Source organism: Hemitrygon akajei, chromosome 18 (genome assembly GCF_048418815.1).
Source record: "Hemitrygon akajei chromosome 18, sHemAka1.3, whole genome shotgun sequence".
NCBI classification, from domain to species: domain Eukaryota; kingdom Metazoa; phylum Chordata; class Chondrichthyes; order Myliobatiformes; family Dasyatidae; genus Hemitrygon; species Hemitrygon akajei.
This window is the reverse complement of record NC_133141.1, coordinates 50,338,641-50,365,900: the sequence shown is the minus strand read 5'-3', so window position 1 is coordinate 50,365,900 and position 27,260 is coordinate 50,338,641.

Below are 27,260 nucleotides of genomic sequence, written 5' to 3'. Positions count from 1 at the left end.
ACCAACACCTGTGCAATCACCACCACCGGCACCTGTGCAATCACCACCACCGGCATCTGTGCAATCACCACCACCGGCATCTGTGCAATCACCACCACCAACACCTGTGCAATCACCACCACCGGCACCTGTGCAATCACCACCACTGGCACCTGTGCAATCACAGCCGGTGCTACATAGATCGCAGCGACAGATTCAACCACCTGATAGACTTAACCTGTAAATATACTTGTAAGAAACTTCGCCACCTGGGGACTCTCTTTTAAAACAAAGGGGGGGTGAATGTGGTGAACTACATATACCTGTCTGGACACGCCCCCCCCCGCTGACTGCTCCTGTGGCCCCTCCCACTGACTGTGGCCCCTCCCACAGACCCCTGTATAAAGGCGATTGGAGGCACTGCTCCTTCCTCAGTCTCCAGGATGTTGTGTGGTGGTCGCTTGCTGCTTGTGCTTTCTTCCAGCCAATAAAAGCCTACCTTAACCCACGTCTCAGAGTTATTGATGGTGCATCACGCCCCTGATGCCCATCGGCTGGCGGTGTATATAGGGGGCTCTGGGACTGAATGGAGTTGGGGGGTTGTCCTGCCTATCCTGTTCCTTTGGTTGCCCTGGCTTGGAGTTCCCCTAGTTAAAGATGAGTTCTTCGAGTAAGTCTGGTAGTCACCCTGGACCTAGTTCCCTTCCTATCCCTTGCCTCCGTTGGGTAAGCCTGGCTGGACTGCTGTTGCCTGGTAGGGGACTCTGCCCCTTTCCATCCCTCGCTGCTGATGGGTTGTGCCCCGCAACCTACCCAGGTGCCCTGTGACCTGCTCAGGCCCCCGTGTTCCTGCCTGGGAGGTCTGGGCCCTGCCTAGGAGTTATGTGGCCTGCCCAGAGGTCTCTGCCCCTACCTATCTCTCGTTGCTGATGGGTTGTGCCCTGCAACCTACCCAGCTGTCCCGTGACCTGCCCAGGCCCCTGTGTTCCTGCCTGGGAGGTCCGGGTCCTGCCTAGGAGTTATGTGGCCCGCCCAGAGGTCTCTGCCCCTACCTATCTCTCGTTGTTGACAGGACGTGCCCTGCTACCTACCCAGGTGTCCCGTGACCTGCCCAGGCCCCCGTGTTCCTGCCTGGGAGGTCTGGGCCATGAGTTATGCGACCCGCCCAGTGAACTCCGGGATCCTGCCTTGCCTGAACTCCAAGATCCTGCCTTGCCTGAACTCTAAGACTCTCCCGCAGCCCCAGAATCACCTTGAATGTCACGTCCCTCACGCACACCACGGTCACCACATCTTGTCTATCGTTTAGTTGTTCCCGTCCTGCCCCTAGTACTTCAGTGCCTGCGTCCTGCACTTGGGTCCAGCCTCCTGTCCCCTTAGGACAGCCTGCCATGAGGGACTTTGTCAAGCACCTTACTAAGATCCATGTAGACAACATCCACCCCTCTACCTTCACAAGTCTCTCTTATCACCTTGTCATAAATCTCAATCAAGTGGGTAAGGCACGACTTGCCCTGCAGAAAGCCATGCTGACTCTCCCTAATTAGGCCATACGCATATATCATATCCCAAAGGATTTTCTCCAGCAATTTCCCTACAACTGACTTGAGACTCACTTGTCTATAGTTCCCAAGATTTTCCCTTGTTCTCGGGACCTTGCCTGTGCCTAGATAGGACACGAAGATACTAGTTAAGGCCCCAGCAATCTCGTCTCTTGCCTCCCTCAACAACCTTGGGTAAAAATCATCAGACCCTGGAGACTTATCCACCTTAATACTCCTTAAGCATCTAAACATTTCCTCCTCTTGACCTCTAAATGCCCTAACATATTTATACACTCAGCACTGAACTCCTGGTCCTGCATATCCTTTTCCTTGGTAAATTCAAAAGCAAGGTATTCATTAAGTACCCCACTCGCATTCTCCGCATCCAAGCAAATGTTCCCCCCTTTATCCTTGAGGGGTCCCATCCTCTACCTAGTTACCCTCTTGCTCTTGATGTATGTATAGAATCCCTTGGGATTCATTTTAATCCTACTTGCCGAGGACTTTTCATGCCCATCCTGGCTTTCCAAATTCCCTTCTTTAGTTCCTTTCTGGCTTCTTTATACTCCTCAAGTGCTTCGTTTGATCGTAACTTCCAAAGCTTTACCTTTTTCTTATTGACTAAATTTATCACCTCTCTGGGCATCCAAGGTTCTCTTATCTTTCCATCCCTGTCCTTCCTTCTAACAGGAACATACCCTTCTATACAATTGATCTTTAAACACCCTCCACCTGTCTGATGTAGACATGCCATAGAAAAGGTGTTCCAAATGAACTCTCTTTAGTTCCTGCCTAATGCCCTCATAATTTGCCCCACTCCAATTTAAAACTCTCTCACAAGGACCATACCTATCTCTATCTATAGCTATCCTGAAAGTCAATAAATTGTGTTTACTGTTTTCTTACTGTTCATCCACTGAAAGGTCAGTCACCTGACCAGGCTCATTCCCTTACACCAGGTCCAGTACAGCCTCTCCTCTCCATGGAGCATTCACATATTGATTTAATATCAAGGACCTTTTCAACCTCTCACTGCTATGGGCGGAAGTTCCCACTTGCTTCAAAATGGCGACAATTATACCTGTGTCTAAGAAGAATAATGTGAGCTGCCTTAATGACTATCGCCCGGTAGCACTCACATCGACAGTGGTGAAATGCTTTGAGAGGTTGGTCATGACTAGACTGAACTCCTGCCTCAGCAAGGACCTGGACCCATTGCAAATTGCCTATCGCCACAATAGGTCAATGACAGATGCAATCTCATTGGCTCTTCACACAGCTTTTGACCACCTGAACAACACAAACACCTATGTCAGGATGCTGTTCATCAAATATAGCTCATCATTCCCACAACTCTGATTGAGAAGTTACAGAACCTGGTCCTCTGTACCTCCCTCCACAATTGGATCCTTGACTTCCTAACCAAAAGACCACAATCTGTGTGGATTGTGATAACATCTCCTCCTTGCTGACGATCAACACTGGTGCACCTCAGGGGTGTGTGCTTAGCCCACTGATCTACCCTCTCTATACACATGACTGTGTGGCTAGGCATAGCTGATGATACAACCATTATTGGTAGAACCTCAGATGGTAATGAGAGGGCGTACAGGAGCGAGATATACCAGCTAGTGGAGTGGTGTTGCAGCAAAAACCTTGCACTGAACATCAGTAAGATGAAAGAGCTGATTGTGGACTTCAGGAAGGGTAAGACAAAGGAAGACATTCCAATCCTCATAGGGAGCAGGAGGGAGTGAGCAGTTTCAAGTTCCTGGGTGTCAAGATCTCTGAGGACTTAACCTGGTCCCAACATATCGGTGCAGCTAATAAAGAAGGCAAGATAGCAACTATACTTCATGAGGAGTTTGAAGAGATTTGTCAACAAGTACACTCAAAAACTTCTATAGATGTACAGTGGAGACAGGCTGCATTACTGTCTGGTATAGGGGGAGGGGTGGGCTACTGCACAGGACCGAAAGAAGCTGCAGAGGGTTGTAAATTTAGTCGGCTCCTCTTGGGCACTAGCCTACAAAGTACCCAGGAAATCTTTAGGGAGCAGTGTCTCAGAAAGGTAGCGTCCATTATTAAGGACCTCCAGCACCCAGGGCATGCCTTTTCTCACTGTTACCATCAGGTAGGAGGTACAGAAGCCTGAAGGCACACACTCAGTGATTCAGGAACAGCTTCTTCCCCTCTACCAACCGATTCCTAAATGGACGTTGCTTTTTAATATATATACTACTGGTTTTTTGCACAATTTTTAATCTATTCGATATACATATACTGTAATTGATTTACTTTTTTTTCTTCTATATTATGTATTGCATTGAACTGCTGCTGCTAAGTTAACAAATTTCATGACACATGCCGGTGATAGTAAGCCTGATTCTGATTCTAAGAAACCCTCCTGGATACAATTTAACAAACTCTGCCCCATCTAAACCCCTTGCACTAAGGTGGTCCCAGTTTATACTAGGAAAGTTGAAATCTCCCATGACAACACGCCATTAAAAACCCTCCTGATGAAGGGTTTCGGCCCAAAACGTCGTCACTACCTCCTCCCATAGATGCTGTCTGGCCTGCTGAGTTTTGCCAGCATTTTGTGTTTTTACACTATTAATTTTACACATTTCCTTAATCTGTTTACATACAGTATCTGTTCCTCAATGTGATACAATGTGTATCCTCTGAATGCAATGTATATTGTAGGATGTTAAGCTCCCAACAATGATCTTCTTTCAGCCACAATGTCATACCTGCCAATCTCAAACTGCATGACAAGATCATCTACTTATTCCGTCTAGTGTGTGCATCCAAATATAACATCTTTAGTCCTGTTTTCATCAACTTTTTTGATTTTGCCCCCATGGTGCACTTCAACTCACCCCTCTGACTGCAATTTTGCCCTATCATCTGCCTGTCCTTCCTGAGTCTCATTACACACTGCATCTAGTTGTATACTAACTGCCCCATCCTTAGCCCTATCACTCTGGTCCCCATACCCCTGTCAATTTAGTTTTAATTCTTCCCAACAGCTCTAGTAAACCTGCCTGCAAGGATATTGGTCTCCTTTGGGTTCAGGTGTAACGGGTCATTTTCATACAGGTCATACCTCCCCCAGAAGATATTTCAATGATTCAGAAATCTGAAATTGCCCCCTGCATCAATTCTTCAGCCCCTACCCTGGATGTCCTGCTTTTCAGCTTTCTGCCTATTTCCCTAAATTCTCTTTTCAGGACCTCTTCCCTTTTCCTACCTATGTCATTGATACTAATATGTACCATGATTTCCAACTGTTCACCTTCCCCCTTCAGAATGCCATGGACTTGGGAGGCAATATCCCATACAGGTATCTCCTTCATGCCCACATCTGCTTTCTGCTTCTCTAACTATGGAATCCCATACCACTTCTGCATTCTTCTTCTCTCCCCTTCCCTTCTGAAACACAGAGCCAGATTCAGTGCCAGAGACCTGGTCGTTGCGGCTTCCCCCCAGTAGTTCATCCCCACCCCCAGCGGTATACTTAGTATTGAGGGAAGAGCCACAGGGTACTCTGCACTGGCTGCCTACTCCCTTTCCCTCTTCTGACAGTCACCCAGGCACCTGCCTCCTGCAACTTCAGGGTGACTACATCCCTTTAGCTCTTATCTATTACCTCCTTATTTTCCCTATGAACCAAAGGTCATCCAGCTACAGCTCTTGTTCCTTAACATGACCTCTAGGGAGCTGCAGCTTGGTGCACTTTGTGCGATGTAGTTGCCATGGAGACTGGAGGTCTGCCAGAGTTCCCACATCTCACACAATGAACATATCACTACTTCCGAACCCATTCTCAGCACACTAGTTATGTATTGACAGAAAAAACTTACTGGAAACTTATTGTCTTAGAGCCTGTGCTTGCCCTAGCCTGTTGAGCCAAAGACTGACCACTAAGACTGGCCCACTCACACAATGGCCGCTGTGCTTACACCTCCCTTTTTATGGGCCCTGCGCTGATTGCAGCCCACCAAAAAGAGGCAAAAGCCCTTGTTAAATCCTGTGCTACATCACCAATGAATGACCTCTCACGTACATTGCAACCTGCTGAAAAGAGCCCTTTGACAATCATGTCCATATTATTTCATGTAACTGATAATTTAGCTGGGCACTTCCTGGTGTGAGTCATTCTTGATCTCCTGACATCATGTCCCCACATCATTCCCTTATGGAGCATCGTGAGGGACCTGGAACATGTTACAAAAAAAATTGCTGGAGGGACAAAGTGGGCCAGGAAGCACTGAGGTTGAGGGTTGTTTGGCATTTCAGGTCGAGGCCCTGCCTTAGTACTGAATGAGTACAGGCGAGAAGGCCAGGATAAAGAGGTGAGGGGGCAGGTTGATGTAGGTGATAGGTGGAACCAGGTGACAAAGATGATGGGTATGTGGAGAGCCACATGGGGAATGGGGAGGGGTGACATTGGCAGACCAGCGGTGGGTAATAGCTTGAGATAGAAGGCAAGAGGCGAAATGAGGGCAGATGAAGACAGGTGGAGGGAGAGGAGCTGATAAGTGGATACAGGAGTTCAGTGCTGGCCCAAGTAGGGAGGGAGAGACACAGGCATAGAATAAACTGATCACTGAGATTTAATAAGAACTGTACAGAACAAAGGAAAAGAATAAATGCTAGGCCAACAAGGCCACTGTCTAAAATCTAATGCCGTCACTGCAGCTTGAAAGCAGTAACCTGGAAATAAATTAATAACGCTCTTTTAACAGTGTCTGTCTAAATCAATAATCTTCTTTCTTTAATAGTGTCTATCTAAATCACTAATCTTCTTTCCTGGAACATGGACCAAGGTATGCAGGGAGCATTGTCGTCGCTGTGCTTCGATCAAGATTTGAGAAGACTGAAATAAAAAGAAAAGAGTTAAATACAATTATAAAGAAACCCTATTTGGCTGGAATGTGGGTATTCTCATGTGATTGCCATCTTCTTTCAACTGCCCGCCTGTGAGAATGCCCGCACTCAGTGGTTGTGACAGGGCTGCCCTCCCTAGACGCAGCTCCCAAGGTGCCAGAGGCCTATGCCCGCTTGAAGTCCTAGATGTGAGACTTGTCCAGATGTGTCCAACTGGAATGCAAAAACATCCTTTTTGTCCATACCACTCCAAATCAATGAGGTACTGAAGACTGCCCCGCACCCAGCAAGATGCCAAGATGTGCTGCACAGAATTAACCAGGGACTTGCAAGAGGAGGTCACTGGCCTGAGCTGGGATACATGGAACACTGAGTAAATTGATGATGGTAGACACAGCCTATAGGAAGTTCTGCTGATTATTCCACTATGAATGGTCCCACATAGCATGGGGCCAACTTGGGGCTCTCAACTCTCAGTGGAAGATCTCCAGACACCAGCCAGATCTTTTCCTGTGGCCTATTTATTTTTTTTATCGACATACAGTACAGAGTTTGTCCTTCCAGCCCTTTGAGCCATGCTACCCAGCAAACCCCAATTTAATCCAATCCAAATTATGTGACAATTTACCAATTGACCAATTAACCTACCAATCGATGTCTTTGGACTGTGGGAGGAGACCGGAGTACCCAGAGCGGGTACCCAGAGGAAACCCACTCAGTCACAGGGAGAACGTACAAGCTTGAGAGGCTTCACCTGTTGATGGAGCCAATCAGCTTGCCAGGCATATTGTTTCTGGGTGCGCAACAGAAAAGTCCTGGCCCATCTCCACGTGCACTTGTAGCATTCAGCAGCAGGGACTCCCATGTCAATCTCTTGGTCATTGAAGAGTAGTGCCTGGAATCCCTGTCGGCATTCAAAGGGGGATGAAGAGGATGACTGGAGGTTATTGTGGGCAATCTCTGTCCAAACCAGTTGGTAACTCCAGGTTGTGGGGTTGGAAGAAACAAGGCAGCACAGAATTGTCTCCAGCTCCTGATTCACTCTCTGAGCCTGGCCTTTAGATTGGGGTGGAAACCTAATGAATGGCCCCCAAAAGAGAACAGAAACTCTTCCAAAAATGGGGTGTGAACTGTAGTCCTCAATCAGACACCATGTCCTGAAGGAAGCCGTGCAACCTGAACATGTACCGAACCATGAGGATGGCAATCTCATGAGCTGATGGAGCTTGGGGAGAGCTTAAGAGAACCAGTCTACAACTACTAGAAAGGTAGTGTTCCCATCTGAAGGTGGCAGACCAGTGACAAAATCCACTGAGAGGTGGCACCAAGGGCAGTGAAGCGCAGGGCGCTGACATGATGTCTTGTACTGGGCACAAAGGGGACAGGTAGAGATGAAGTTATGGACATAGACAGCCACCAAAATAGTCTTTCATAAATTTCAGGGTCTGCTGAATCCTTGGATGGTTGACTAGTCTGGAAGAGCAACAGCACTCCAACACTCTGGGGCACACAGTGGTGGGAACGAATATGAAATTGGGAGGTTCCCCACCTGGGCCTGGATCCAAGTGTTGGCCAGTCTTAACCTCTGCCTCTATTTTCCAAATCACTAGAGCATCTATGCATGTGCGTGGAAGGACGGGCTGTGGTTTGGTGTTGTCCTCAGAGATGTCAAACTGGCAGGAAAGAGCATCAGCCTTGCTATTCTTGCTGCCAGGACAATAGGTGAGGGTGAAATTAAAATGGATGCAGATGAGAGCCCAATGGGCTTGGCTGGAGTTGAGACTCTCAGCGTCACAAATGTAAGAGGAGGCTTTTGTGATCTGTCCATACTAGAAAGGGGTCCTCTGCTCACTCCAGGGCCTCCTTGACAACCAAAAGACCTCAGTTCCCAAATCATAGTTACACTCTGCAGGAGTCAAGCGATGGGAAAGAAAAGCACGGCCAATTAGCTACTGAAGAGCGCTACAAGAGAACAGCTCCAATGCCGACATCAGATGCATCAACCTCAACGATGAATGAATGGGATGGGTCTGGAAGTTGCAGCACTGGGGCAGTGGTGAACCGTTGCTTTAGCTCTGAGAATGCTTGGTCTGCTTCACTTATCCATTAGAATGCTGCAGAGATCTTCTTGGTGAGTGCATTTATGGGAACCGCAATGGAACTGAAGTTTCTAATGAAACAGCAATAAAAGTTTGCAAACCCCATGAAGCACCTCACCTGTTTGACTGTAGACTGCTTAGGCTACTGTGAATGCCTGAACTTTACATAGGTCCATTTGAACACTGGAACGGGTCAAGTCTTGCTGGTGGGAGTTCAGTGATGCTCCAAGTAGAGAGAGAGACATACAGGCACAGAATGAAGAGTTCACTGAGTTTTAATAAGAACTGTACAGAACAAAGGAAAATAACAAATGATAGGCCAACAGGGCTGCTAACCAAAGACTGTCAAACTAACTGAAAACGAATACAATTACTGTAGCTCGAAAGCAGTAAAGTAAAACTAAATTAATACCACTCCTTAAAAATCACTGATCTCCTTTCCTAGAACGTGCAGTAAGCTAAGCAGGGGCATAAGACTTGGCAAGACTCAAAGAAAAGAAAGAGAGTTAAATACAATTACAAAGAAACCCAAATTGGCTGGAATGTGTCATTCTCATGTGTATGATTGTCGTCTTCTTCCAGATGCTTGCCTGTGAGAGCGCCCAGACTCTGTGGCAGTGTCCGTGGTTGTGACAGTGGAGGCTGCAGATGCTGGAATCTAATACATAAAGAAGATGACAAATAGAATCAGATAAGGATGGGATGATGGCCAGCAGAAACCATTTGAGGGAGGGGATAGGTGACACAGTAGGTCTTTCAAGTGTTTGGGTGATAGGCAGATAGAATCGGCTGGGAGGGAGGGTAACAAAATTGGGTGCCATGGTGTGTGTTGGTGGAGGGAGAGGAAAAGGAGCACAGAATGTGTAAGTTACCTGAAACTGGAAAATTCAGTGATCTGGAAAATACACTGTGTTGCAACTACCCATGTGGAATATAAAGCACTTTTCTTCTAGATTGTGTTAGGCCTCCCCCTGACAGTGGGCAGATAGTTGCATACCTTCACCCCACCTGGGAGCTCAGGATGGCCACTGCACAGAGTGCAGGTGTTCTGCTAAATGCCGTTCATGGCTGGTCTTGCCGATATTGAGGAGGCCACATCAGGAGCACCAGATGCTGTAATGAGTTTGAAGGGGGGGGGGGGGGTACGTGAATCTTTGCCTTACCTTTTTAGGGCTGTTTGGACACTTGTATACTGGTGATGGAAGAGCTGAGGCTTTACAACGTATTGGTCAGACTGCACTTGGAATATTGTGTGGTGAACTAGATATACCTGTCTGACTGCTCCTGTGGCTCCTCCCACAGACCCCTGTATAAAGGCGACTGTGGTCTGCTGCTCTCCCTCATTTTCCCCAGGATGTAGTGTTGTTCTTCCAGTCAATAAAAGCCGATATCTCACTTCCTAAGTCTCAGCGTGAGTTATTGATGGTGCATCATATTGTGAGCAGTTTCAAGCCCCTTATCTAAGAATGGATGTGCTGGCATTGGAGAAGGTCTAGAGGAGGTTCACGAGAATGATTCATAGAATGAAATGGTTAATGTATGAGGAGTGTTTGATGGCTCTGGACCTGTACTCATTTGAATTTAGAAGGATGAGGGACATATCATTGAAAATGTCAAGTCAAGTCACTTTTTATTGTCATTTCGACCATAACTGCTGGTACAGTAAACAGTAAAAACGTGACAACTTTTTTCAGGACCATGGTGCTACATGAAACAGTACAAAAACTACACTGAACTACGTGAAAACAACACAGAAAAAAAACTACACTAGACTACAGACCTACCCAGGACTGCATAAAGTGCACAAAACAGTGCAGGCATTACAATAAATAATAAACAAGACAATAGGCACAGTCGAGGGCAGTAAGGTGTCAGTCCAGGCTCTGGGTATTGAGGAGTCTGATAGCTTGGGGGAAGAAACTGTTACCCTCTGGTCGTGAGAGCCCGAATGCTTTGGTGCCTTTTCCCAGATGGCAGGAGGGAGAAGAGTTTGTATGAGGGGTACGTGGGGTCTTTCATAATGCTCTTTGCTTTGTGTATGCAGCGTGTAGTGTAAATGTCTGTAATGGTGGGAAGAGAGACCCTGATGATCTTCTCAGCTGACCTCACTATCCGCTGCAGGGTCTTTCGATCCAAGATGGTGCAATTTCCGAACCAGGCGGTGTTGCAGCTGCTCAGGATGCTCTCAATACAACCCCTGTAAAATATGATGAGGGTGGGGGGTGGGAGATGGACTTTTCTCAGCTTTCGCAGAAAGTAGAGACACTGCTGGGCTTTCTTTGCTATGGAGCTGGTGTTGAGGGACCAGGTGAGATTCTCCGTCAGGTGAACACAAAGAAATTCGGTGCTCTTAACGATCTCTACCAAGGAGCCATCGATGTTCAGCGGAGAGTGGTTGCTCCGTGCCCTCCTGAAGTCAACAACCATCCCTTTTGTTTTGTTCACATTAAGAGACAGGTTGTTGGCTCTGCACCAGTCCGTTAGCTGCTGCACCTCCTCTCTGTAAGCTGACTCGTTGTTCTTGCTGATGAGACCCACCACGGTTGTTGATGCACCATCAATAACTCTAGGAGACTGGAAGTGAATGATAGGCTTTTATTAACAGCAAAAAGGGAGCACGCCATGTCAAAGACTGAGGGAGGAGCAGTGCCCCAATCGCCTTTATACCGGGGTCTGTGGGAGGAGCCACAGGAGCAGTCAGCAGAGGGGCGTGTCCAGACAGGTATACATAGTTTACCACAGTAGTGTCATCGGCAAACTTGATGAGGTGGTTCGAGCTGTGTGTTGCAGCACAGTCGTGGGTCAGCAGAGTGAACAGCAGTGGACTGAGCACACAGCCCTGGGGGGGCCCCCTCGTGCTCAGTGTTATGGTGTTGGAGATGCTGCCTCCAATCTGGACTGACAGAGGTCTCCCAGTCAGGAAGTCTAGGATCCAGTTGCAGAGGGAGGTGTTCAGGCCCAGTAGGCTCAGCTTTCCAATCAGTTTCTGAGGGATGATTATGAACAGCATTCAAACATACGTGTCTTTTTTTGTCCAGGTGGGTTACGGCCAGGTGGAGGGTGATGGCAATGGCGTCATCTGTTGAGCGGTTGGGACGGTACGCAAACTGCAGGGGGCCCAGTGAGGGGGGCAGCAGGGTCTTGATGTGCCTCATGACGAGCCTCTCCAAACACTTCATGATGATGGATGTAAGTGCAACGGGATGGTAGTCATTTAGGCAGGACACTGAAGACTTCTTCAGCACAGGGACGATGGTCGCAGCCTTAAAGCATGTTGGAACGATGGCGCTGCTCAAGGAGATGTTGAAGATGTCAGTAAGAACATCTGCTAGCTGGTCTGCACATCCTCTGAGCACTCTACCAGGGATGTTGTCTGGTCCAGCAGCCTTCCGTGGGTTGACCCTGCACAGGGTTCTTCTCACATCGGCCACGGTGAGACACAGCACCTGGTCATTTGGAGGAGGGGTTCCTCGCCGCCACATCATTTTCCACCTCAAAATGAGCGTAGAACTTGTTCAGCGCATCTGGGAGGGAGGCATCACCCGCACAGTCAGGTGATGTTGTCCTGTAGTTGGTGATGTCCTGGATGCCCTTCCACATGCGCCGCGTGTCGCCGCTGTCCTGGAAGTGGCTGTGGATTTGCTGGGCGTGTGCACGCTTTGCCCCTCTGATGGCTCGGGACAGTTTGGCCCTTGCTGTTGTTAGGGCTGCCTTGTTGCCTGCTCTGAAGGTGGAGTCACGGGTAATGATTGAATATTGAAAGGCCAAGATAGAATGGGCATGGAGAGAATGTTTCCTATAGTGAGGAGTCTAAGATGAGAGGTCACAGCCTCAGAATACATCACTTTAGAACAGAATTGAAGAAGAATTTCTTTTGTCAGAGGGTGGTAAATCTGTGGAATTCTTTGCCATAGGTGGCTGTGGATGTCAAGTCATATGGTATATTTAAAGCGGAGGCTGGTAGGCTCTTGATTAGTCAGGGCATCAAAAGTTATGGGGAGAAGGTAAGAGAATGAGGATGAGAGGGATAATAAATCAGCCATGATCGAATATCAGAGCAGACTCAATGGGCTAAATGACCTGATCCTGCTCCTGTGTCTTATTCCAGATTCAAGGTACAAAATTGTCTATTGGCATTCTTCAGTGCAGAAGTGTAAATGGGAATGAAATGTTTGTAATTGGATCTGAATCTTATAGTCTTCTACTTGCTGGAATTCAGAAAGAGAGGGTATCTTAGAAACATTAAATTATGGGAGTGATAAATAATATAGCAGCAGGAAAGTTGCTTCAAATGGTGAGACTTGAACTAGGGAACATAGCCTTGAAATTCAAGAGAATAGATTTCGGATGGAGATAGCAGGGGAATTAAGGATTGAGGGAACAAGGCAGGTAGGTGCAGCTGAGCCCATGGCCAGATCAACCATGATCTCATTGAATGGCGGAGCGAACTCGATAGGCCAGATGGCCTACTTCTGCTCCTATTTCTCATGATCTTGAGTAACATACCTGACAAGGTTGTTGTATTTGTTACTGCACCACTCTGCAGTCCTCCTTTGCTTGCAGATATTGGTAACCTCCTGCTGGAAGCATAATGCCATAAGCATAAAGAGTCCATGTGTAACCTAGGGAATATTCCTCCTAAGAATACATCCTCTCCCCTCTCCCAGCATTGCAACAGCCAAGCTTGAAAAGGTAGAGTGCTCCAGCATTTGCAATGTTGCTGATTCATTGTGCATTCTCCCTTTCCAGAGCTGGCTCCTCAGGTTGCTGCTGTATGTTTAAATTCCTGCCGCTGTTCCATATTGAACAACATCAACTTGCACCATTCCTTGAAGTAGAAACAGCACATGGCAATGTAATTCAGTTGAGAGTACTAATGAGGGTAATGATCCATGTGGCAATTTCTTCAAACTGCATTAGTATACCATGCAAAACTGTTACAACACATGAAAAAATAGAAGTATAATTTCTAGACTTCTAGATTAGTTATCAGTTTATCAGTTCTATTGGTAACAATACCATTAAAGATATTCCAGAAGTCTATTGATACTGGGACATTACTGGACGACTGGTTGAAAGCGAATGTTGTTCCAACTTATAAGAAGGGCGAGCGCACAAATCCGGGAAATTACAGACCGGTTTCACTCACTTTCGTCCCTTGTAAAATTCTTGAGCATATGACTCACCGTCACATTATGGACCATCCAGACAGACACAATGTTCTTACTCACCACCAACATGGATTGCGACAGGGCAGATCCTGTGACATGCAACTTGAAGGGCTGATCAAAGACCCTTGACAACAGAAGCCAAGCAGACTTGATCATTCTCGACTTCAGCAAGGCATCTGACATGGTCCCCCACCAGACACTGCTACAAGCTTGAACACGTGGGCATTAACAACAGCCTTCTACATTGGTTAAACACGTTCCTTACCAACAGACAGCAACGTGGGCTTCTCAAGGGGGCAGAGTCCTCTGAATCTCTAGTAAAATCTGGAGTGCCCCAGGAGACCGTGTTGGGACCCTTACTTTTTCTCATTTACATCAACAACTTGCCAAATATAGTCAAGTCCAAGGTCAGACACTTTGCAGATGACTGCATAATCTACAGTGAGATAAAAAATGACCAAGATGCTGAGCTGCTGCAAAACGATATTGATTCATTATGTCAATGGGAGTCTCAATGGCAAATGTCCTTCACCCATCTAAATGTTATGCTATGCATGTCAGTCACAAAGTTAAACCAGTCAACATGACTTATAACATAAAAGGAAAGATTCTTGAACCAGTCACCCACCACCCATATCTTGGTGTTGAAATTAGCAAGGATCTTAACTGGGCATTGCCACATCAATCAGATGACAGCCAAAATCAACAAAATGCTGGGTATCCTGTGAAGAAACCTCCACTCATGTAGTGAGACCATCGAGGTCATGGCATACAAGACACTTGTCCATCCAAAGCTTGAGTATTGCGCGGCCATATGGAATCCCCATCAAGCTAACAATAAGAAGTCCATTGAAAAAATCCAACGCCGTGCTGCTCGCTTTGTGCTAAACGATTACAGCAGGAAATCCAGTGTCACCAACGTGCTTTCTAACCTTCAATGGGAACCACCTGAAAACCGACGTACTAAACTACGGGGTTAATCTCCATTTTCAAAGAAGTTCACAACATCACTCCATCAAACATCCAAATTTGTCACAGGATCAGTTCAACTCGACAGCAAACTGGACCTTACACGCTGGAAAACCTTTCATTCAACAAGATTTGCTCCCAGTACTCCCTCTACCCAAGATCAACAAGAGAGTGGAATCTTCTGCTGCCAGACCTGCACAGTATTTCTGACATTAATATTTATAAAGATAGACTCAATCAAATCAATTTAGGGGATCTAGTCAAAAAAGCTCACTTTACAATTTAACTCTCATGCCGTTCACATCGACTGCGTGTTGTAACAGCCATCTGGCAGTGCTTGCGTAGTACCAAGCAGAAGCAGAAATAATGTAATACATTACTGCTTAATGTATTGCCATTGTGGCATAAAATCAGTAGTGCAAAATAACAAACTTTCAGAAAAAAATGTGAACTTTTCTTTTAATCACAGTAGTTTCAGGATGCCATCAGTTCAAATTACATGTAGGATGGCAACATTGTCAGTGGTGAAAATGAGAGATAAGCAAATCTTTGCAAGTTGCAGTGGAAGGCAATTGTGCATCAGTTTGAAACCTGGGTTACTGATCAAGTTGTTACAATAAACACAGAGGAGCTTTTGGTACAAGGGCTTCTTTCAAACTAAAGAAAGGATCACCAACAAGTGGCTGATTCACATAATGTGCCAGAATGATATTCCTGTATGGACTGCGTAAGGTTGTAAGATAATTTTGGCACTTGAGATGTTGACATAGTGGCTTAAATATGGTGTAACAGAATAAATCTCCCTGCCCTAAAATGTCAGATCTGGCTTCTGTACTTGAACTAGCTAGCTTGGCAACAGAAATGTAATTAGAAAGATATCCCACTGGAATGCTATCTCAGATAGCATTCCAAAACATGTCATAAAGGACAATGCAGATGAAGGAATATAGGAAAAGTTTAATTAATTTGTGGGTTGGAAAAGAGATAAAGATTCATAATTTGTTTCCAAAGCATTTAAACTCTACACGTATGCAAGATGATAGGTCAGTGGATATGGATGGTTGCCAGAGGAAATGGATTAATGTCAACCCTATTGACTACAAATAACTTCCGGAAAGATGTGACATGGATTGTTTTGTTAAGATCAGATACGTATAAGGGATATTTGGTCTCATCTCAAGTTGGTCAAGAAATAATGTTTTGTACATTGGTCAAGGAAGTGCTCTTCTATGATGTGTCACCTTAGAACTGAATGACATAGATCACATGTATTATGCTTAATGTAAAAGAATTGTGATTATTAGGTTATACTGGGAAAAATCTGTGCAGAACGTGACTGAATTCCCCCAACAATTGGCATAGCTGGCAAGATTTGCTGGACCCACACCAAGGGTGAGGTAATGTTCACACAGATATTTCTATTTGAAAAGATTCTCCAACGAGTTCATGTTACACAAGAAAGGTAGGCAAAGAATACGAATTCAAACAGAATTAAAAGACTCAAGTGGGGTAATTCCAGGGTAGCAAAAGCCCTGGTTCAATGGTTCCATTTAATATTAGAGAATGTCAAGACCTGAAAGTCATGCTCTCCACAGATTTCCACAAAACAGAAGAAAACCCGCAAAGAGTGAATACCAGGAAAATGTTAGAACCCCAAAGCACTCCCCTCCCACACACAAGCAGTAGCAAAGGATCAACCCTCCCCACTCCCCCTCCCACACCTCCCTCAGCAAAAGCATCTGCCCCCACTACCCAGCATGCAAGGAATAGCAAACAGACCATGATCTAGAGTCCATCAAAATCCACTGCTCATCCCAACAGTTTGACATGCTACAGGCTTTCTCTCTCACTAACATTGGAGAGAGAGGTATCACTCCTGCCACAGTGAGAAGGGAGACCAACAGATCACGGTTCCGATGTCACAGTCTACAGTCTGCAGTCTGGTCTTGTTTGTGGTGCTAGGAAGCCGGGTGGCCGTAAATAACATACAAGAGATGGGGGATGAGAAGAAACAAAATGTGCAGTTTAGTTTACTTTTAAGTCTTCTTCCCAGAATGCCCTTTCACCTTACGAACGCTTAAGTAATTTCATCTCTTAGTGGTGTTGTATGAAACTTCGCTTGAGTATTGCATTGTCAGTTGGGGGCACTGCAGAAAGTGCAGATGATGGGGAAGCATTGGCTCTGTCATTTGATCTTAATGGAGGTTCTGCAGTAATTGTTTCAGGATCCTTTCCCATTTCTACAGCTGGACCTAGATTGGGGTGTTTGTGTTGGTTTTCACTTGCCTCATAAGAGGGCAACAACTGATCAACATGCCTTCTCCAGACGTTGTGGTCACTAGTTTCCACTGTGCCACTACCGTCACAGATACCGACTTAGTAGTTCTGGAAAAGTATTCTCTCTCCTGCTGTGAAATTTCTGTACTTCACTTTAGCATGGCTCTCTGCTTGGGTTTTCTGTTCGTTTAGCACAATCTGTTTTGTGTTTAGGGTTCTAAGCAGATCAAGCCAGGTGCGAAGCTGTCTTCATCAGTGCAGTGGCTGAAGCCATTTTAGTGGAGGTGTGAGGTGCAAGGAAGTGCTAAGGCGCTGGTTGAGGGATTGATTTCCCACTGAAGTCTTGAGGGCTTGTTTCACTGTTTGTATGAATCATTCAGCAAGGCCATTGGTGGCTGCATGATATGGTGCTGACTTGATGTGCTGAATACCGTTTGCTTCTATAGATGCAATGTTAGCATTCGTTACAAGAGGTCTAGAATACAAGAGCAAGGGTATGAAGCTCAGGCTTTATAAGGCACTGGTGAGGCCTCACCTTGAGTATTGTGAACAATTTTGGGCCCCTCATCTTAGAAAAGATGTGTTGGCATGGGAGAGGGTCCAGAGGAGGTTCACAAGGATGATTCCAGGAATGAAAGGGTTACCATACGAGGAACGTTTGATTGCTCTGGGTCTGTACTTGCTGGAATTCAGAAGGATGAGGGGGGATTTTATTGAAACCTTTTGAATGTTGAAAGGCCTAGACATAGTAGATGTGGAAAGGATGATTCCCATGGTGGGAGAGTCTAGCACAAGAGGGCATGGCCTCAGAATAGAGAGGCACCTTTCAAAATAGAGATGCGGAGAAATTTCTTTAGCCAAAGGGTGGAGAACCTGTGGAATTTGTTGCCGCATGCAGCTGTGGAGGCCAGGTTGTTGGGTGTATTTAAGGCAGAGATTGATAGTTTATTGATTGGACATGGGATCAAAGGTTACGGGGAGAAGGCTGGTAACTGGAGTTGAGGAGGAGATAGAAGAAAAGGATCAGCCATGATTGAATGGCAGAGCAGACTTGATGGGCCAGATGGCCTAATTCTGCTCCTATGTCTTATGGTCTTAACTCTTCAGACAGGAGTTGTGGACCACTGTCACTGACAAGCTGTTGAGGAATCCTAAAATGGCTAAAGATTGAAAGCAATGCATTTATCAGGTGTAGTGCTCTTCATGATGGCAATCTCAGGCCATTTGCTGTGTGCATCCATTACGACCAAAAACATGCGGCTTTCTACAGCTCCTGCAAAATTGATGTGAATCCTCTGCCATGGTTCTTCAGGCCTTTCCCATGAATGCGAAGGAGAAAGTTGAGAAACATTTCTCACGTGCTGACAATGTGGGCATACTTTGGCCTTCTCTTCAATAGTCAAATCCAGTCCTGGCTACCAGAAGTAGCTACATGTAATTTCTTTCATGTGCACTACTCCAGTGTCCTGCATATAGCTTGTCAAGCACTTGCTTTCTTAATTGTGAAGGAATGACAATGTGGTAGCCCCATAAAAACATCTTGCTTGGACATCTTGCACCTTCCATCGAGCCAGGTGAGGTTTCAATTCTATGGTTGTCTCTCCTTTCCATTTGTGTGTTACCATGTCCACCACTTTCGATAGAACAGGGTCAGTACGTGTGTGCTTCCAGACTTGCACCACAGTTATCAAAGCTGGAGGTATTTCCTTGAAGCAAAAGATCTGTTTTGGGGATAGCTCTGGAGCTGTAACAGCTAAGGGAAGTCTGGATAGCCCATCAGCATTCGAATGGTGTGCGGACCTCCTGAGCTTCATATTGTACTGATGTAACAGAGCCCAATGGTGCATTTGACTAGCAGCCAAGGAAGGAATGCCTGCGTGTGGACCAAAAATTGACATCAAGGGGTGATGATCGGTCAGTAGTGTAAATTGCGGACCAAATAGGAATTGATGGAATTTCTTCACTCCAAAGACATTTGCAAGTGCTTTCCACTCAATCTGAATGTAGTGCCTTTCTCCTTTGCTTAATGTCCTTGACGCAAAAGTGATTGGACACACTTCACCCAACGGCATGATGTTTGAGATAACTGCCCCCACACCACAGGGTGATGTGTTGCAGGTCAGCTGTGTGGGCAATGACAGATTAAAGTGTGTGAGTGCTTCAGATTTTGACAAAGCTATTCTGGCCTTTTTAAAAGCCTCTTCACAGCGATCTGTCCAATGCCAGTGTGTTAAAAGCTCATGAAGTAGTTTCAGTATGCTCGCTAGGCTAAGAGCAAACTTTGCATATGTTAGTAGTCCTAAGAAGGATGCTAAGTGCTGTACATTATATGGTGATGGAGCCTCCTGAGTTGTCGATCACATGGCCCAAATATACAATCATAGGTCAAAAGAACTCACTTGTCCTTCCAGACCTTTAGCCAATTATTCCTTGAGTCTTCATAGTGTAGCACCCAAACTTTGTAGGTGCTTACGCTCATTTTTCCCAGTAAGGAGTAAGTCATCCAAATATCATTGCATCCTTGTCAACCTGCTCAGGATCTAGTCCATTGCTTGCTGAAAAAGTGCGGGAGTCAATGTAATTCCAAACAGAAGCCTTCAGTACCTGGATGTTCCTTTGTGAGTGCCTACGATCAACAGGTCCTATGACTCTGGTTCCACATGCAGATTGGTCCTCTGGCTAATCCTGCAGAAAGGTCATCAATGAGGGGAAGAGGGTATTGTTCAGCTGTAAGAACCGGGTTAATGGTTACCTTGAAGCCTCCACAAAGCCTTAAAGACCCATCTCTTTTTTTGGACAGGAACCACTGAGTTGTCCATTTACTTAGACACTCTGGTTCCAATACTTACTCTGGACCAGTCTTTCCAATTCAGCCGCTACCTTTGGTTTGAGGGTATATGGTACAGGTCTTGCCTTCAGGCATTTGAATGTTGTGTCGAGCTTAACAGCCAATTTAACAGTGCCCAGTTCTCCACTGAATACCTCTGTATGTCTTCAATATCTCTTGTAGACCTGTACTCCCACCAATGAAGTGCGCTTTGTGCCCGTTGAGTTTGAGTTTCTCCAACCACCAAACCCCAGAAGTGCTGGATACATACCCATAGCAGCACACAGTACAAGTTTCTTTCTCTGCTTATTAATCTCTACTGTAACATGTACTACTCCCCTCACTGGAACAACCTCACCAGTGAAAGCCTTAAAAATCAACCTTGCCCCTTCTGGGGTGACATGCTGCAATTTCTCCTTGTAAACTGTCTCTCACACCAGCGATACTGCAACACCCGTGTCCACCAACTTCCTCACTGTGGCCCCCTCCAACCGCAGGGTCACCTAATAGCCATCTTTGTGCCCTGAAATGCATAAAACACGTAAAGCTTCTTCAACCACAGAGAGCAACTCAGTCCGTCCTCAGTATGCTCTATTTTGTTCACGTTTATGATTTTTACTTTTACAGATGCGTTCAATATACCCCTTTTGCCACAGCTTTGGCAATCTAAATCTTTTTTACCAGTATTCTTTTCTGAATGCCCCGATTTGCCACAACAGTAGCATTGATTGCTAATAGGTGTCTTATTCTTAAAGTCAGTAGTCTTTATGAACTTGGGAAGATGCACTTAATAGCTGTGCCATCTCCATAGATATACTAATCTCAATTGCCTTCTGTAATGTTAGTCTGTCATCTGTAAGCAAACGTTTCTGAATTGTCTCACTACACAGAACACATACGAGTCTATCATGTAACGTGTCTGTCAGCAACTGGCCAAAATCCCCAAGTCACAATGTTCATTCAGACAATTACTTCGTTACCACCACAAACTGTGAAATCGGCCCGCCTTCCTCTTAATTCGTTTTATGAAATCTAAACCTCTCAGCAATAATCAAAGGTTTAGGTGAATAGTGGTCCTTAAAGCTTATTGTTGGGTCATGTAACTGGGGTTCACTTTAAGCGGCGAGTCTGGCGTGATGACGTAATTACGTTAAGTTCTGATACCGCGTTTTGTGCTGTTTTTGGAGTATAATTGAGTTGCGACTGTTTTTCTTAAACATAAAATGCCTCGCGCCGCTTTATTCGCGAAAACCTACATTATCGCCAGGGTTAACAGGGTACACTGGACTGCGTAACAATTTAAATAGTTTTGCACCCATCACAGTCAAAAAAGTTGGAACACGAATATCATCTAAAATTTGATTTGTCAGTGCAAAATAAAACAATCATGTTCCAGAAAAGATAACCAGTCTTATCCGTCTCTCTCTCTTTCTCTTATTTGTTTTATCTAACCGTCCCGTTCTCATTCTCTCCCTTCCGATTCTTCACTGACCACACTTTCTGCAGCCGCTTTCTTCTCGCACACCCACCGGACTTCTTTCCCAAAGGGAACAATTAATAAATATTGCCTGTGCACTTGTCACCTCGTCGCCAGTTATTATGTTTGTGAGAGGCCGTGAATACGACACGAGAGATGCGGGATGAGAAGAAACAACATACAGTTTATTTTACTTGTAAGTCAAAATATACATACATATACATGTATATAAATATACATATCGAGAAACCTTTAAGAGGAAGGACATGTTATTTATACATGCAGGTTTGACCCTTACGGGTTACCGTACTGAACGTAATGGCGTAAGGTGAGGGGGCATTCTGGGAAGAAGATTTACAAGTAAATAAACTGATCACGTTTATTTTCACATCCCCGTATCTGGTGTGTTATTTATGGCCACCCGGTTTCCCAGTACCGTAAACTGAACACTTTGTGGAGGAAAAAGGAGGGGAGGGTATCTTATCCCTTTACTTTCCTTATAAATATTGGAAAATGGTGCTGGAAGAAGCAGAGAGAATGGAATAAAATTTAGGTGAAATGAGTGGATAACTGGATAGTCAGATGAGTCAATACTTTTATCATTTTCTGGCAGTCATCTTATGTACAGGTACTATTGTACACAGCACCACTTCATTAACATATATAAGCTAATCGTATGTATTTATATTGTGTATTTTTTAGTGTTCTTTATGCTTATGCTTTTTTCTATTTATGTTGCATCAGATCTGGAGTAACTTGCCAGAGTTAAAAGTCTCTTTTTAAGTATTTTAAACCACATTGTCTGGTTAACCTTTGAGAGAGTTGCACAAAGAAGTTTTTTTCTTTCCATTTGCAATTTCAATTGCTGAAAGAAGAATATCAACATGTTGCAATTTACTTGATTTCCTTGCAATCATGTGCTATCCTTCGTCTGCTTTTCTTTCTATTTTTCATGTTTCCTAAACGTGCATTTTTAAACATTTTGCATGGGACTCCAACTTTTTGAGGTGCATGAGAAAAGTTATTGGTGTTAAGTCTATGCTAAGAAAAATTTGAATAATTCTACATTCCGCCAAAAGGGAGAGCATGAGAGAGGGAGGCAGAAACTGCAAGCAGCTTGCTGAGTAAAAGGTAGTGGTCTCTGCAGAATGAACTGTGTGGGGCTCCACTTGTCTGCTGAATTTGAGTCAGAGTCATAGAGATACAGCACAGAGACTGGCCCTGCAACCCACCAGGCCTGTGCCAACTATCAAGCACCCATTATTACACTAATCCAATGTTGAAATTTGACCATTCGTCACTACTTTAGCTTTGGGATTAGTATTCAAGGTATTAATCCATCTTATAAATGGTGTTCCTAATCCATATTTTTCCAATACCTTGAATAAAAAATCCCATTCCAATCTATCAAACGCTTTTTCTGCATCTAAAGCAACTGCCACACTCATTTCCTCCCTCTTTTGCGCTAAATGGATTATACTAATTAATCGGGTCACTAATCCAATGTTAATCAATTTTATTCTCCCCACTTTCACATCAACCCCTCACCTACTGCCACCAGCACAAGTTACTGTGGCTGATTAAGCAACCAATTTTAATGTGGGACTAAATGGAAGCACTTGAGTTCAGGAAAGAATTAATGTTGCTTGGCGGTGAGGCAGTGCCACTGTACCATCTTGTTAGTGGTGGTTATTCAGAAAGTTGTTAACCTTTTGTAGTCTTCTCTGCATGGACACATGGAAGTATTTGTGTTTCTTGTACAAAGCTGTCAATTATTTTGAATTGAATTGACTTTATTTCTTACATCCTTCACATACATGAGGAGTAAAAATCTTTACATTAGGTCTCCATCTAAATGTGCAATCATAGTAATTTATAATAAGTAGAACAGTCAATGTAATATAGAGTACACTCAAATCAGCGTGAGTTCATCAGTCTGATGGCCCAGTGGAAGAAGCTGTTGGTCCTGGCTTTTTTACTGCAGTACCGCTTCCCGGATGGTAGCAGCTGGAATAGATTGTGGTTGGGATGGTTTGGGTCCCCAATGATCCTACAGGCCCTTTTTACATATCTGCCCTTGTAAATATCCTGAATCATGGGAGGTTGACATCTACAGATGCGCTGGGCTGTCCGCACTACTCTCTGCAGAGTCCTGCGATTGAGGGAGGTACAGTTTCCATACCAGGCAGTGATGCAGCCAGTCAGGATGCTCTCAATCGTGCCCCTATAGAAAGTTCTTAGGATTTGGGGGCCCATACAAAAGTTCCTCAACCGTCTGAGGTGAAAGAGGCGCTGTTGGGCCTTTTTCACCACACAGCTGGTGTGTACAGACTATGTGAGGTCCTTGGTAATGTGGATGCTGAGGAACTTGAAGCTGTTTACCCTCTCAGCCCCAGGTCGATTGATGTCAATAGGGGTTAGCCCGTCTCCATTCTTCCTGTAATCCACAACCAGCTCCTTTGTTTTTGTGACATTGAGGGAGAGGTTGCTTTCTTGACACCACTATGTCAGGATGATGACTTCTTCCCTGTAGGCCATCTCGTTATTGTTTGAGAGAAGGCCAATCAATGTAGTGTCGTCAGCAAATTTAGTTAGCAGATTGGAGCTGTGGGTGGCGACACAGTCATGGGTATACATTGTAATTATACTTTCTCAATGACTACTCCCCACCCCAAGAAAGAATAGCAAGATGTTATAGTTTACTTGGTTTGTTTGCAATCATGTCTTCATCATTCTGTATCTACCTTCATGCCACCTTAATAAGGATGTTTATTTCCCTCAGATGGTAATTGTGAGTTTTGATGTCCTGTTTGATTTTAGGTGCTTTATATTGATTTTGTACAATTTCTATCAGTTAAAACGCAGTGTAAAGACATGGGTTTATTGTAATTACGTTCATATTGCACAAACTGAAGTGGATAAACCTGTAGGAAAGGGTTAACACTTTCCTTTGGCTGTTCTTCTGATCAAGTTTAATTTTAAAGTGATAAATTAACCTCCTCGGCTCTTAACCTGAGCCACAATGGATTCAGCTCTTTTAAAGTGGGTGACGATGGCTTTTAAACTACAAGAGGTTTAACAGCTTCAATAATTCAATCACTTGTTTGTAAAGATATATCATTGTAACCACTCAGACCTGTCTTTCCTGTCGGATACTTGGAATTAACGTATCACAAGGTCATTTGCTAGTATCTGCAACAAGCTAACCTTAGAGAAATTTACCTTAAATCTCAGGAAATGATCAAACATTGATTATTGTATATAGTTAATGTGGAACCAACAAGCCTCAGTCAGAAATTGATTGAAGTACTTCATTAGGAAGTAGGCATATATTTAAAGCTCGGTGTTAAAAGAACTAATCTGAAAGAAGCACTAAAAAAAAATCAGATGTCCATTTTAGGTCTTTCTGCATATTATTTATAAAATGATGGTCAGTTCATTCAAAAATAACACTGTTTGTAAAGAATATGCTGAAACAGAATTATATTTAAACTTGCAGGAAAGCCAAGGCAATGATTTAGATTGAAATGATGAGGGTGATGTGTTCAGCTGTACAGATTGCCTGGTTCAAAACAAACATATTAAATCTACCAGGAATATGCTGACCAAGTATAGTACTTGAAACATGCAGGGCCAGGACACTAATTAAGAAGTAAGTGTTGAAATATCCAAAGTATATTGCTGCAGTAAATGGTATTCTTCACAGAATTCTAGAGAATTATTAGTATAAGGTTACCATTCAAGGAGCAATTCAATCTGCAGAAGAGGAGACAGGGTAGACAATAAATAAGCCAATATATATTTTTGAAAGGAATGGGATTAATAAAGCTCTGGGAACTGGTAGTCAGTGTAGATGCCCATGAATATCTTCACTGGATGCAACATTCATTAAGTTTCAGGTTAAGAATAAGACATGAAGCCAAATAGAGCAAGGAGTTTGATGAGGAATACACAGCATATTGTGCAGAGCCAAATTATAAGATTGTCCTTAAATGCAGGATGAAAATCTATCAGAGCTGACAGAAAGCTATCAGAGTTACTGAATCAGATTCTGCAATGCTGAGTGGCTTGAACACTGATTATATGACAACCGTGCATACAAATAATTTGGGCTAGCTCAATGATGCAGAATCTTGTGGAAGCCACAGCCAAATAAATACCTTGACAAAGGTGCTGGCCACATCACCAGGCAGTTAGAGGATTTACAGGGAGTCCTTGTTATAGCAATTTCTCCAGTGTCACCAAAGAAAAATAGGGCCAACATCAGTTCAGGATATGCTTGGATTCCTTCAAACTATGTGCCTGATTAAAGTTATGAGATAACTCTTTATCAAAATTGGGAAGTCCTGAAACATTATCTTTCCACAGATACTACCTGACCCACACTGAGTGTTTCTAGCATTTTATGTTTTTATTCAGATTTTACAGTGTTTTTTCCCAAGGTTAAATTACTGATAGACCTTTGTCAACTATTCTATATAACCAATAATAACAAACGTGTATCTCAAAGTCCTCATCTAACTCAAAGACGTACTGCTAATTATGTTAAGTTAAAAGGAAGGTAGACTTCCACAACAATAAATTGAAGGTGTGAAGTCATGAATTTCAAGTTCAAAAGCTTCAATGCGCCCTTAGTATTGGTTGGGACAGATTAATCAATAGATTCAGATGGTTAGTCAATTAGTAAAACAAATTATTTCTGGTTAATTTTTTTAGAATACAATAAAATAATAGAAGGATATACTTCGCTGATGGCTGCCTAGTCTATGGTTCTACAGAGAAAATACAGCAGGCTTAAATATATTGGTACATTCCAGAATTTTGTACCTGGCTTCTGCAGCATGGAGGTACAGAAGATGTGGTAGGGAAGGGATGGTGCATTGAACCTCCTACTCCAACCCTAGAGCCAGCCCTGAGTCCAAGGTCATTTTCCCATTAAAGGACAGTTCTCTGTTCTTATAATTAGTATTAATGCTCTGATTTATCCACCTGTTCTGCAGATGCTGGAAATCCATAGTAACACACAAAAAGTGCTGAAGGAGCTCAGCAGGTCAGGCAGCATCTATGGAAAGGAATAAACTTGGCAATTCAGGCCGAAACCCTTCATCAGGTCCAAAATGCCAACTGAGTTCCTCCAGTATTTTGTGTGTATTGATACTTCTGTTTTATAAACAAAATTATTTTTCCCCAATTATTTAAATGTATTTTCATTGCATGTGTTTGGAACATGTGCTTCCATTGCCTGTGGCTCACTCCATCCCTCAGAACAGTCACAACAGTGACATCTTGAAGTGGGTGGGAGCTGTATATTACAAGTGGCAAGAATAACTACATCAGTTTCTTAAGAGGCGAATGTGAAGGACGGGCTGCTTCAAGTATTCTACAGTCCATTATTTTAAATCAGAAAATCCCGTGAAGCCTGCCTACTTTGGTACTCATCATTTTTACTTTTCCATGTTAATAATTGATGAAACAATTAAACCACATTTGCAGATACCTTACGTTGACATTGTGCATACTTCTGGAAGGTAAAAATTACTTACCATTCAAGGTAAAATTTTATGACTGGCCCAGAAATTATGATTCCAAATCAAGATTAATTTTTACAACTGTCAAATTGTTTGTACGAAACTGTAACTCAGACTAAACACAGTATTAAGGGTATTACCATCTTTGTCTTCAGTACACTGAATCTGGAAAACAACAAGTTAGAATAGCAAAGCAGGCATAACTGGTTAATGGAATCACAGGATTTTGCTCACAAGAGGAGACAATTTGGCCCATTGAGTGTGTGCTAGCCTCTAGCAGATCAATCTTGTATATTCCTGTTGCCCCATTCTTTATTGCCTTGCAGATCATTTTCTCTTATGTTGACAATGCAATTCTTTTTTGATTGATTGTGTTTCCTTCATCCTTAAGGCAGTGAATTCCAGATGATAGCCTGGCTCACCATGTGGAAGTTTTTCCTCATGTCTTCCTTGAAATTTATACCCGTCACTTTAAATCTGGGTCCACTGGTCC